The following is an 11,505-nucleotide window of genomic DNA, read 5'->3' as shown; positions in this document are numbered from 1 at the left end:
TTAATTTTCTAAGTTGGGGTGATTGTTTTTTATTGATTTTGCCACCCAGGATGCTAGTATGCTGTCTTTCCGACCATGTATGAATCCATTGTTGCAGGTTTGAAGGTGATACTAACTATACAAGGATAGATTAGATCATAATTGTCAAGTTCTTTTCTTTTAATTAGATAATTAGATACGCTGGAACTATTCTAAAGGTTAGATTAGAAGAATATGTTACTAATTAGTAATTAAGCATTTGATACATAACAAACAAAAACATTAATTCAAAAACATAGTATGCACTGATATTTATTTTTTCATTTACACTGTACTAAACCTCTGATCCTTAATCAAAGCAGCCTGCCCTGGTTAGGCGGGTATAGACTACATACACCCTGAACTAAGTGAAGAGTATCTTGAAAATCAGATTTTTTATTATCTGAATTAAATATCATGATAAATCAGTTCTAAAGAAAAATAGGTTAAGGAAGGGGGTTGGAAGATCTTAAGTATGACGTAAAACGACGGTTTTGTATATTAGCAAGAAAATTTAACGCTAAAAATTCCAGAAACACTCTCGGATAGTAACAAATTCATTCATATATTTCAGGGTCGAAATATTGACCCATATTTAAATTCACGGGGATTTTTATCCGTTTTGTTAGTATTTTGGGGACGAGACAATTATCTAGCATGAATGTTGATTACACATTGAAATTTTTAAGATATGTATGTATTTATACGCTTTCTCCCCTTGCCCTCCATTGATTACTATTTCTCCCTACAATTATCCAGTCTGTCATGAATAGTTGCTAAAATTTTCAAGATTGGATCGAGTCTAAGTGTCGCAACGCCTTCGGCTTTGATATTAACTTACTAGCCTTCTTATACCTTTTTGCAGCTTTAGACATGTACATTTGGATTACTGAGTTCCTTGCCCTTCAAAGTCAAAGCCTTCATCCATTCCTGAAATATCTTCTACCTCTCTTTACTTGATATTGTTTTGCAATGTATTCCCCGCATGTTTAGGGAAATTTCGCATTTAGGAGCACATTATATATTCATATACATGGTTCAACTTCTTCTCACTATTTATAAAATTCAACCTCAGATAACAAAAGCTATTTTCTGGTTCAGGGGGATTTAAGTTTAAATGTACGTGCTTGGCTACCCCAAAAATAAAGTCTGCTGGACACGTGCAATGCTTGGTACTTCTGCTATGCTTTTATAAAATGCTATTCTTCTAGCTATTTGTATGCACTTTTGTTTAAAATTTTTCTCTTTCGAATTAGAATTCAATTTGAAAAGAAGATTATTAAAACTAAATCTAATGAAATCATATTTAAGATTTACTAAAGTTTTATTACTTTATTGCTGAATGGAAATTTCTCTTGAATAAGATTATTTATTAAAAATAATATTTGAAAAATTGAAAAGTAAAAGAAAAACATCAAGAAATTTCTTTCTTTAAAACTAAAAGTCTAAGTCAATTTCATTTTTGACATTACAGTTTAAGTTGGAAAATACAGCTAAATTTTAGATACTAGAAATTCAAGGCGCTTCGCGCCCTTCTTTCTAGCCTTAGAGGGCGCTTCGCGCCCATCTTCTAAATTAATTGTAAACATGTTCTCTTTGTGTACATCGTAAAACTAAACAAAAATAATTCGCGGATTTTTACAAAAAATTTCGCGGATTTTCAAAATTTTAAAAAATTTAATGACGATCGAATTTTGATAGAGACAAATATTTGAAATTTTGATGATTCATAAACCTTCCCTGGGCTCCCTAGATGTCCCACAAAAAATTTGGGCCCGATCGGTTCAGCCGTTTTGACGTTTATTGGATACAAACAAACAAACAGACAAACAAACAGACAGACAAACAAGCCAAATTTATATATAGATTGTAGAGGATATGAAATCCCCGAAAGAGGATTATGAAATCCGCAAATCCGTTGTGTCGGACCCTGGAACCGGAGAAGACCTTCTCAACTTCCTCTCCTTTTATACACTCTGTATTTAATATGAATTTATATCTAGAAGCAATAAATGTACTTCTAAAGTGGTGACCCCAGACAACAAAAGAACCATGGCCGAAAAAAGGGTTCTTCAGAGTTTTTTTTATCTTTTTAACTTTTTTCATAGAAATTTTGTAGACATTTCATGAATTCTGTTAGATCAAATACTTCAAGCTTGAAACATTAAAAGTGTACACCAGTAGGTTGAAAAGGTTTAGGGATTAGAACATTTGAGTTTGTGACAAAAAAATAGTTCCTTCGTTTTCATCTAGAAGTACATTTATTGCTTCTAGATATAAATACATATTAAATAAAGAGTGCATAAAAGGAGAGGAAGTTGAGAAGGTCTTCTCCGGTTCCAGGATCCGACACAACTGATTTGCGGATTTCATAATCCTCTTTCGGGGATTTCATATCCTCTACAGAAGTCTCCCCTAAGTCTCGAGTACAGAGAGTGTTGAGACTGATAATTAGCTCCTTGTAAGTGTTTACGGAAAAGGAGTAGAAAGAGTTCTGGTGATGATATTATTCACAACTAGTTGTTTTTGAATTTCTGATCTGCCCCCTCCCCAAGTCATGATCAACCTTGTGTAAGGCTGGCCAGTGGCCATTTAAAGAGATCTGTTGTAGTGAAGGTTAGGCGGGCATAGATTCAACTGTTTAGCTTATTAGCTCCAGGAGTAGCTGAGGTTTAGCTTATTAGCTCCAGGAGTAGCTGATAGTAGGACAAAGGAATAGTGAACTCGTGGATAAGAAGTTTAAGTTTGAGATTGTCATCCTCGTCCAATTCTTGAGCTATTTCTGACCAGGAGGCTATGTTTTCGGCCATGGTTCTTTTGTTGTCTGGGGTCACCACTTTAGAAGTACATTTATTGCTTCTAGATATAAATACATATTAAATAAAGAGTGCATAAAAGGAGAGGAAAATAAACAAGACGGAAGGAGAAGGTCGAATTTTAACGACATTACTGATGCGACTTTCTGACCTCGTAACCTCTCTAGTTTTGATTTTATACGGCCAAACAGATAAATTTATTAAAAAACATAACGTTTTAAAGATCATATAAACTAAGAAATAATATGTGGAAGTTTGTAAAATGAATTTAAAACTCGATATCTGAAGCCTAACAGTAACAATCTTTCTTGTATTTGAGACAGAAGTATTCAAATATATGGTTTTATGTCTAGCCCTAGGTAGATTAATTACTTTTTTGACCTTGCCCCCCGCGCCCCCCCCCCACCCCCTCTTTCTGCAACCTTTTCAGATTTACTCCTCCAACTGTCCATCCTTTAGTTTTACTCTACTCTCTCTCCGACTCCCCCTGCCCCCATGCTTAATACTTAATATCTGTAGTCCCACTGATCAGAGCTGACTAACCCACCCCCTCAGATGAACCCCCACAGAACAGATTTTGCACCCATCAACTTTAAAATTGATTCCCCCTCACCACCCCCTGTTTTTTTATATTTCAGCTTATACTCCACACTTCAACGGTTTTAAGCATAATTAGATATATGTCGAGAATACAATAGGTTGCAGGAGATAGATTAATAGATAGACTAGGAAGATAGATGGACAGAAAGACATCCAAACGGACAGATAAATAGACTGGTTGACATGAAGTGAAGTGAACACGGACACGTAGGTCGACAGGACGACAAGAAGAAATAAAGGTAAGAATAAAAGTAGGTATGGAGAGGTAAGGATGGTTTGTAGCTAGTAGATATACAAGTAAATAGATTGGTAGACAGGTTGGTAATTGGTAGATATACAAGTAGACATGTTGGTATCTGGGAGATATACAAGAAGGTTGTAGATGGTGAATTGCTAAGGAAAAATGTTTTAGGAGAGAAAAGTTGGGGTTAGAATGTTGGTTGAAGAGAGAATGATTAAGGATAGAATGGTTAAGAAAATAGCTATGGAGGATTGAGTAGCAAATGAAATAACGATGGAGGAGAGAATAGTTAAGGAAAGAATGGTTGAGGTGAGAATGGTTGAGGTGAGAATGGTTGAGGAGAGAATGGTTGAGGTGAGAATGGTTGAGGAGAGAATGGTTGAGGAGAGAATGGTTGAGGTGAGAATGGTTGAGGTGAGAATGGTTGAGGAGAGAATGGTTGAGGTTAGAATGGTTGAGGAGAGAATGGTTGATGAGAGAATGGTTTAGGAGAGAATCGTTTAGGAGAGAATGGTTGAAGAGAGAGTTGTGGAGGAGAGAATAGTTGAGGAGAGAATGGTTGAGGGGAGAATGGTTGAGGAGAGAATGGTTGAGGAGAGAATGGTTTAGGAGAGAATGGTTTTGGAGAGAATGGTTGAGGAGAGAATGGTTGAGGAGAAAATAGTTAATGAGAAAGTGGTTGAGGAGAGAATGGTGGAGGAGATAATGGTTGCGGAGAAAATGGTCGAGGAGAGAATAGTTAAAAAGTGAATGGTTGAGTAGAGAATCTATGAGGAGAGAATTGTGGAGAATTGAATAATTGAGGAGAGAAAAGTTAAGGAGAGAAAAGTTAAGGAGAGAAAAGTTAAGGAGAGAATGGTTGAGTAGAGAATGGTTAAGGAGAGAATGGTTTAGGAGAGAATGGCTGAGGGGAGAATGGTTGAGGAAAGAAAAGTTACGGAAAGAATGGTTGAGGAGAACGTAGAGGAGGAGAAAATAGGCAAGATAAGAAAATAGTTGAGAAGAGAATGATTGAGGAGAGAATGGTTTTGGAGAGGATGGTTGAGGAGAGAATTATTGAGGAGAGAAAAGTTAAGGAAAGTGTGGTACGTGGAGGAGAGAATGGTTGAGGAGAAAAAGGGTAGGGGGATAATGGTAGAGAATGGTTGAGGAGAGAATGGTAAAGGAGAGAATGGTTGAATGGGAAAGGTTGTTGAGGAAATTGCTGGTAAGAAGAAACTCATTGAGGAGAAGGTTGTGTAGAGTGAGTATGTTTACGAGATGGTGGAGGAAAGATGTTTTATGTTAAACTGTTGGTGAGGATGGTTTCTCTGTTTGTTGAAATGTACAGAACAGGAGCCAACAATTTAACCACCCCTCCCTCTTTCCCCCCACCGACTAAACAACCATAAATGAGCAGGTACCCTTATAGTCCCCCTACCTCTCCTCTACAAAATAAAGGTTACTAACCACATGAACCCTTCCCCAACTCCCCCACCCCCACCATCATATATTCTTTGGGTTTAAAATTTACATTTGCTGTTGACCATCCCTTGAATATGTAAATTCGAAACAGAGATAGATAGATAGTATAACAGAGAGATAAATACTTAAAAACTCGATACTGATAAAAATTCAGTATATCAAATATGTTCATAGATACTCCATTTATAATTCCAACTTGTTCACTCTTCTCCGGCCCTATGGTTACCAATGATCAATGATGAATGATTGTTAACTATGATCATGCAATGATGGTCTATCTACTATAGGCCTAGTTAACACTTTTCAATGATGGTTCCTTTACTCCAGTCCTAGTTAACACAGACCTACGTTCATCTACTCCAGGCCTGGTTAACACTGACCTACCATGGTTCATCTACCCCAGTCCTAGTTAACACTGACCTACCATGGTTCATCTACTCCAGTCCTAGTTAACACTGACCTACCATGGTTCATCTACCCCAGTCCTAGTTAACACTGACCTATCTTAATTCATCTGCTCCACTTATAGTTAACACTGATCAATGATGGGTCATCTACTCAACTCCTAGTTAACACTGATCAATGATGGTTCACTTACTCCAGTCCAAGTTAACACTGATCAATCATAGTAATTTTACCCCAGTCCTAGTTAACACTGATCAATCATGGTTCATCTACTCTGATCCTAGTTAACAATGATCATGGAATGATGGTTCATCTATTCCAGTCATAGTCAACAATTCACAGTTAGGTTTCCTCTTCTCTAGTCCTATAAAATGACCAATGCAAATTACAAGCTTAAACTGGTTAATAGCGAGTTTTCATAAACTATGATGTGAATGCTAATTTAGATTTTTATGAACCGCGTTTTTTACAAAAAACAAACACGAAAAGAAAACATTTTTTTTATCCTAGTATAAGATATTTAAGACTTTTTACACAGCTTCATAGTTTTGGCAAAACGTTTCATTTCTTTGGACTGCCTGGGCAGATATAAGCATGATATAATACTGTGCAGAACTGCCTAACTATATACCTTGCCATGCACTGTGCCATGTCTACCATTGCATGGTAAAGGATTCATGATATACGCAATAGCAAGGCAAACAAATAGATACGCAATAAATAAACATCAAAAAGAAAAAAAATCCAAGAGAACCTTAAAATGGTTTTATGTAAAACAGAAAATATAGTCTTAGTTATAATATGTACAAATAAGTAATATGGAAATTTGTTAGTTAATAACCGGTTTAATTAAACCCTAACCGAAGCAAGATTCTTGGCCTTGAAGTCTTTCAGGTGAAAATTATTTTGTGCAAAATTTGTTGCAGTGCAGGCAATTTATTTTGAAGCATGTGGTTTTTATCTAGATAAATGATATTTTCGCTATATTCTGTAATTATGCAACATATGTGAAACGGACAAAACTTAACAGTCGATCATAAAATGTTTCTATTCATATTTCTTGATTCGACAATTGACAAAGGCCAAGGGTGTAATTGAAAATTAATTTCTTTTTAGGTTTAAAGAGTACTCTTGGGAAATGTTAGTATAGTTAATTAAAGGGTCAGATAAGTTATGTAATCTTATTTTTACGATTATGATTGGTATTAAGTGGAACTGATCTTGATACAAATATAGAGCTGCATCGATGCATTCTGCATACTTACTTCCCAGAGAGGTTTCTTAATCTCAAACTTGCTTGTTTTCTCCTATTATTGATGATGCAAGATCTCAGCTAAAAGTTTCTGTTCGGCCATTGACCCTAGTGTGCGTTTATATGCGTGCACGCTACACGACCCAAGCTACATCCGGCCTATCGTTGATTTCTCCAGGGACAATATTAACATTTAAAAAAAAAGTTTTTACTAAATTTAAAAAAAAAATTTAAATGTTTGAAAATATCTAATGTTTTATTCTCAACCCCTGTTCATTTTTGCGATTATGCCTGTGTTACAGGTTCGCTACAGGCGGAGAAATTTGCCAAGCTTGCACTAGGTTACACACAAACTCAGGCCTAGTTTCTTGTAAACTTTTCCCACTTATTTTATGATCGTACTTTTTAAATAAACAACCTCATAATATAAGATAAGTGTAAAAGATGTTTTTTTATCGTTAAATATCAATATTTCTCTAAAATTCATTTGCTACATTTGTAAAGTTTCTTTGAATTAATCCATTTACATTTTTTACTTCAAAGTATAATAATACTACATACTAGTCTAATTTTTTTATAAGAAATATGATTTCTTTTAGAATCTTTTCTTTGTATTTGTGCACGATGTATGCTGAACATTATATATTTAAAACCTGAGCACAAATCACGTAACGATATTCTTAATAAGAAATCTCTGAGTAATATATTAGTACTTTTGGTGTTTTTCTTTTTAGCAAGCTAAACACTACATAAATAGAGAGTGAATGGGGGGGGGGCAGGGGGAGAATTTAATTGAAAGTGTCTAATATAAGTGCACAAATCTAATTTTCCTTTTTCATTACGTTCACTCTTACATATGAGCCGTCAAGAAGAAACAAAGGAAAAACAAAAGGAAGTGTTTTTTATTATTAAATACAAAATGCAAGTGCAAGTTTTTGTGCGCCAAAATTTAAACGACTTACGCAAAAATTGAAGACCGTCCCCCTCGACCTGATGTAATATCGCCAACATATAATACCATATCTTCTGCATTAGTTTGTAGCTTAATAGAGAGGGAAAGTGAACCAACAGGGCCTCTCCCCTCCCCTTCTCTCTTCCCCCCCCCCTCCCCCTCTATCCTGAGAGAAAGTTTAAGAAACCATCATCATCCGATATACCGTCTACGTTGTATAAAGTTTATATACAGTGAATCCCAGATATATGATGAATACATAGACCGTCATAAGTTTTTTGATAATTCTAAAGAAACTTTTTTATTTTTAATTAAGGTAAATTAAAAGCCCTGACATCTGAATGCAATTTAAATTAAACTTATTTTTTTACGGAATTTGATCCTAAATATGTAATACGACATTATAAAAAAACTCTTGCAATGTATTCATATATCTGGGATATACTTTACACTATACTGTACAGTATTCATGCATATTGCCCTATTAAACAATATTAAAAGGCGTTCCAAGTAAATCAATTTTTGGGGAAACTAACGGTTTAAACAACGATGTATATTTATGAACGAATAAAAATCAAGGTTCAAATTTCCAATAGAAGACGACTTTAAATGTTAAAAAACATTTCCGAACAATATCGAACTGAACATTAGTCATGTAAATCGGTCAATGAAGTTAACTGCCAAAGCATTGGTACTGTTGAAGAATTGATGTTTTAAGAGGATAAAATAAATTCTGCCAGTACTGTCTTGTACCATATTTTTGTCAACAAAAATGATGAAAATATTTGTTGAAAAACACGAACCACAAAAAAATGACGAGTGGAATGATAAAAAGAGCATGGATTGATAACTTTAACTAAAAAAAGAACTTGCGTTGATTACATGAACATTGAACACGGAACAACAAACCCGACCTTTCAATGATTTTAGGTTGAGGTGACTTCAGGAGAATTATGTTCAGGAACAACTAATTAGCCAAGGTAATTGATCCAATCCTTAATTCTACAATATGCTATACATACAACCAAAACTGGGTCTGCTTTTAACCTTTTAAACTTTCATTTTTGATCGCATCCACGTTCTATCATTACATTTTGAAATTCTAAAAAGAAAATGTTTGTTTTGCACCTTGCAGTGGTGGTCCCTGTTTAATTGAATTGATCAAGCTTGTCATTTCCCACCTCGTTATTCTGTGAAATTGGAAGAATATACATACACACAGAACAATTAGAATATCAAGGTCAAATACGCAGAAGAGGACGACCTCTTAATGTTTAATTAAAGCTAAGCAGAACAAAATAATGTAATTTTTAGATAAACATTTGAAGCAGTTTTTGGCCGTAAACTTTTCTCCAATACTTTTCCAAAGATCAATATAAAAATAATATTGGGTATTATTCAGTTTACCGTGAAACTGATTTAAATCTCAGGGAATAAAATAAATAAAAGAGTTAGTTACCAGTTAGATTTAAAGCCAAACTCTTTAACTTTAACTTTACTGATCTAGTTTATCCAACTAAAATACGCTTACTTTTATTTTTAACATATTTTAAGGTTATAAACACTTTTACTTCATTAAACATCCAGGCTAATTATTGATATTTTGAAAAAAAAAACATAAGAAGCCCTTTTAATAGAAACTAAACGAAATAGTACGTAGGTTGTAGATAACCTCTTTATACATTTTTCATACTTTTTGATGGAAAAGTTTAGGAATTTTTGTTTTTAAATTCGAGTACAGAATTAGTTAGGTTTTTTATGATGTGTATAACTGTACAATGTACAATGTACAGGGTGTCCCAGATCATATTGTATCGTTTATAGCTCTAAATAGGGCTTTTCGGGATGAATCATTTAAAAAATATCTATAAAAATTTGCATGCAGAAAATACTAGGTACTTTTCGAGTATTATCTGCGTATTTTGTCGTTAAAGCTCGGAGAAACAAGAAAAAGTAACATGATATTTAAGAATCCTAACATTTTCAGCTCCGGATCTATTTTTCGCTTTAGTGCATGTATGTTACAGTGGTAAGCGATTATATCAATGTAATGAAGACGACTTTTTATTAGATAATTAACGAGCCCTTTTCGAATTACAAATTTACAAGTAATCAAAGAGAAGCTTTTTCAATTGAAAGCTTCTCTTGACTTCTATGTTTAAGGATATCCATGCGGTTTAACAGCTTGATTTAAATTAATAGAAATCGAAAGTCGTCTTCATTGTTTTCATATAATTGCCTACCACTGTACGTCAAACTAATGTAAAATGCACGTAATATTTAAATCTTATATGTTTTTTATCATACCTCCTCGTATTGAAGAGCTATTGAGAAGCATAAATATGTTTAGAATTCATAATATGTAATCAAATATATTTGCTTTTCTTACACTTGTGCGTAAAATCAGAACTAGAGGAGCAACGGAGTCACAAAGTCGTAACAGTAATATCAATTGAATTTGACCTTCTCCTCCTGGTTAGTTTGCAGTGGTGTATTGTGTATGCATGTGTCACACTTTTGAGCGTCCACAATAGTGCGTCCTTATTAATGCCTCATGCGGAGTTTTTTTTATTTTGCGATTGGTTTTTTGATTTTTCATCTTTTACTTTTTCTCAAGTACTATAACAATTGAAGACAGGAAATATATTCATTTAAAGTCCAAGCATGTAGAAAACAGTGTAATGAAAGAGAATAAAGAATGGAATGGAACATATGGAACAAAGAGGGGCATCTTAAAGGGACTGTAAAGGAAAAATGAAAGGGGGTTAGGCTGAAAGCTAATCACTTTAGCTCTCGATCGCGGCCCATGAAAGTTATGTCTGATGTTCCTATCTCGAGAAATTGGTATACAACTGTGTCAAATTTATACGAAAATTAATATATATACAATTTTGTATAAAAGTAGTGGGTTTAAATAGATCAAATTCAGCAAATAAGCAACCAATCTGAAAACGATGATATCCCAGAGAAAGCTAATTATTACTTAGGTTTACTCCAGTTCTAATTTTATATTTGTTATTTCTATTTTTAATAAATTTATTTCATAATATTATTTACACGTCCGTATTACTTGACCAGAAATTCCACCAATGACAGTGCAGTAAAGTGGTCACGTGATACAGGCAGAGCCACGTGACCAGTATACTGCTCTGCCATTGGTGATAGTTCTGGTCACGTGATTAAAGTTTAAGATTTTCTGAATTTTACATATTTGAACTTTTGTATAATTTTAACACAGTTTTATATCAATTTCTTGAGACAGGAACATCAGATAAAACTTTCATGGGTCGCGATCAAGAGCTAAAGTGATTAGCTTTCAGCCTATACCTCCTTTAATTTTTCCTTTACAGTCCCTTTAAGACCCCTTATTCTGGTAGTACTTTATTTACGTACGCTATGCTATGCTTATTTTTGATATTTTCCTTTAGAGTTACATGTGCGTTGAGACATGAAAAAAGTGAATGCTGTAATAAAGAAAACCTATGCTTGATAAAGAACATGTGTACAGCACTACTATATATCTAGTTTAGTGGTCTGCACATTGCACCAATGCACACATTCTGCTAAAGCAAGCCTTTCTTTACTAACTTTTTACAGTCAAAAATAACCCATATACGGGTAAGGCAGGGGCAGGTTCTAACCTTAAACTGGAATTTAAAACAAAGGGTAGGTGGAGAAAAACCTTTATTTGAGTATGTTTGATATGCAATAATGTGTTTTTTCGTATTTTTTCGTTAATTAGTCCAACAAATTTTCC

This window comes from Eurytemora carolleeae, unplaced genomic scaffold (genome assembly GCF_000591075.1).
Source record: "Eurytemora carolleeae unplaced genomic scaffold, Eaff_2.0 scaffold483, whole genome shotgun sequence".
Lineage (NCBI taxonomy): Eukaryota > Metazoa > Arthropoda > Copepoda > Calanoida > Temoridae > Eurytemora > Eurytemora carolleeae.
This window is presented reverse-complemented; position numbering follows the sequence as displayed.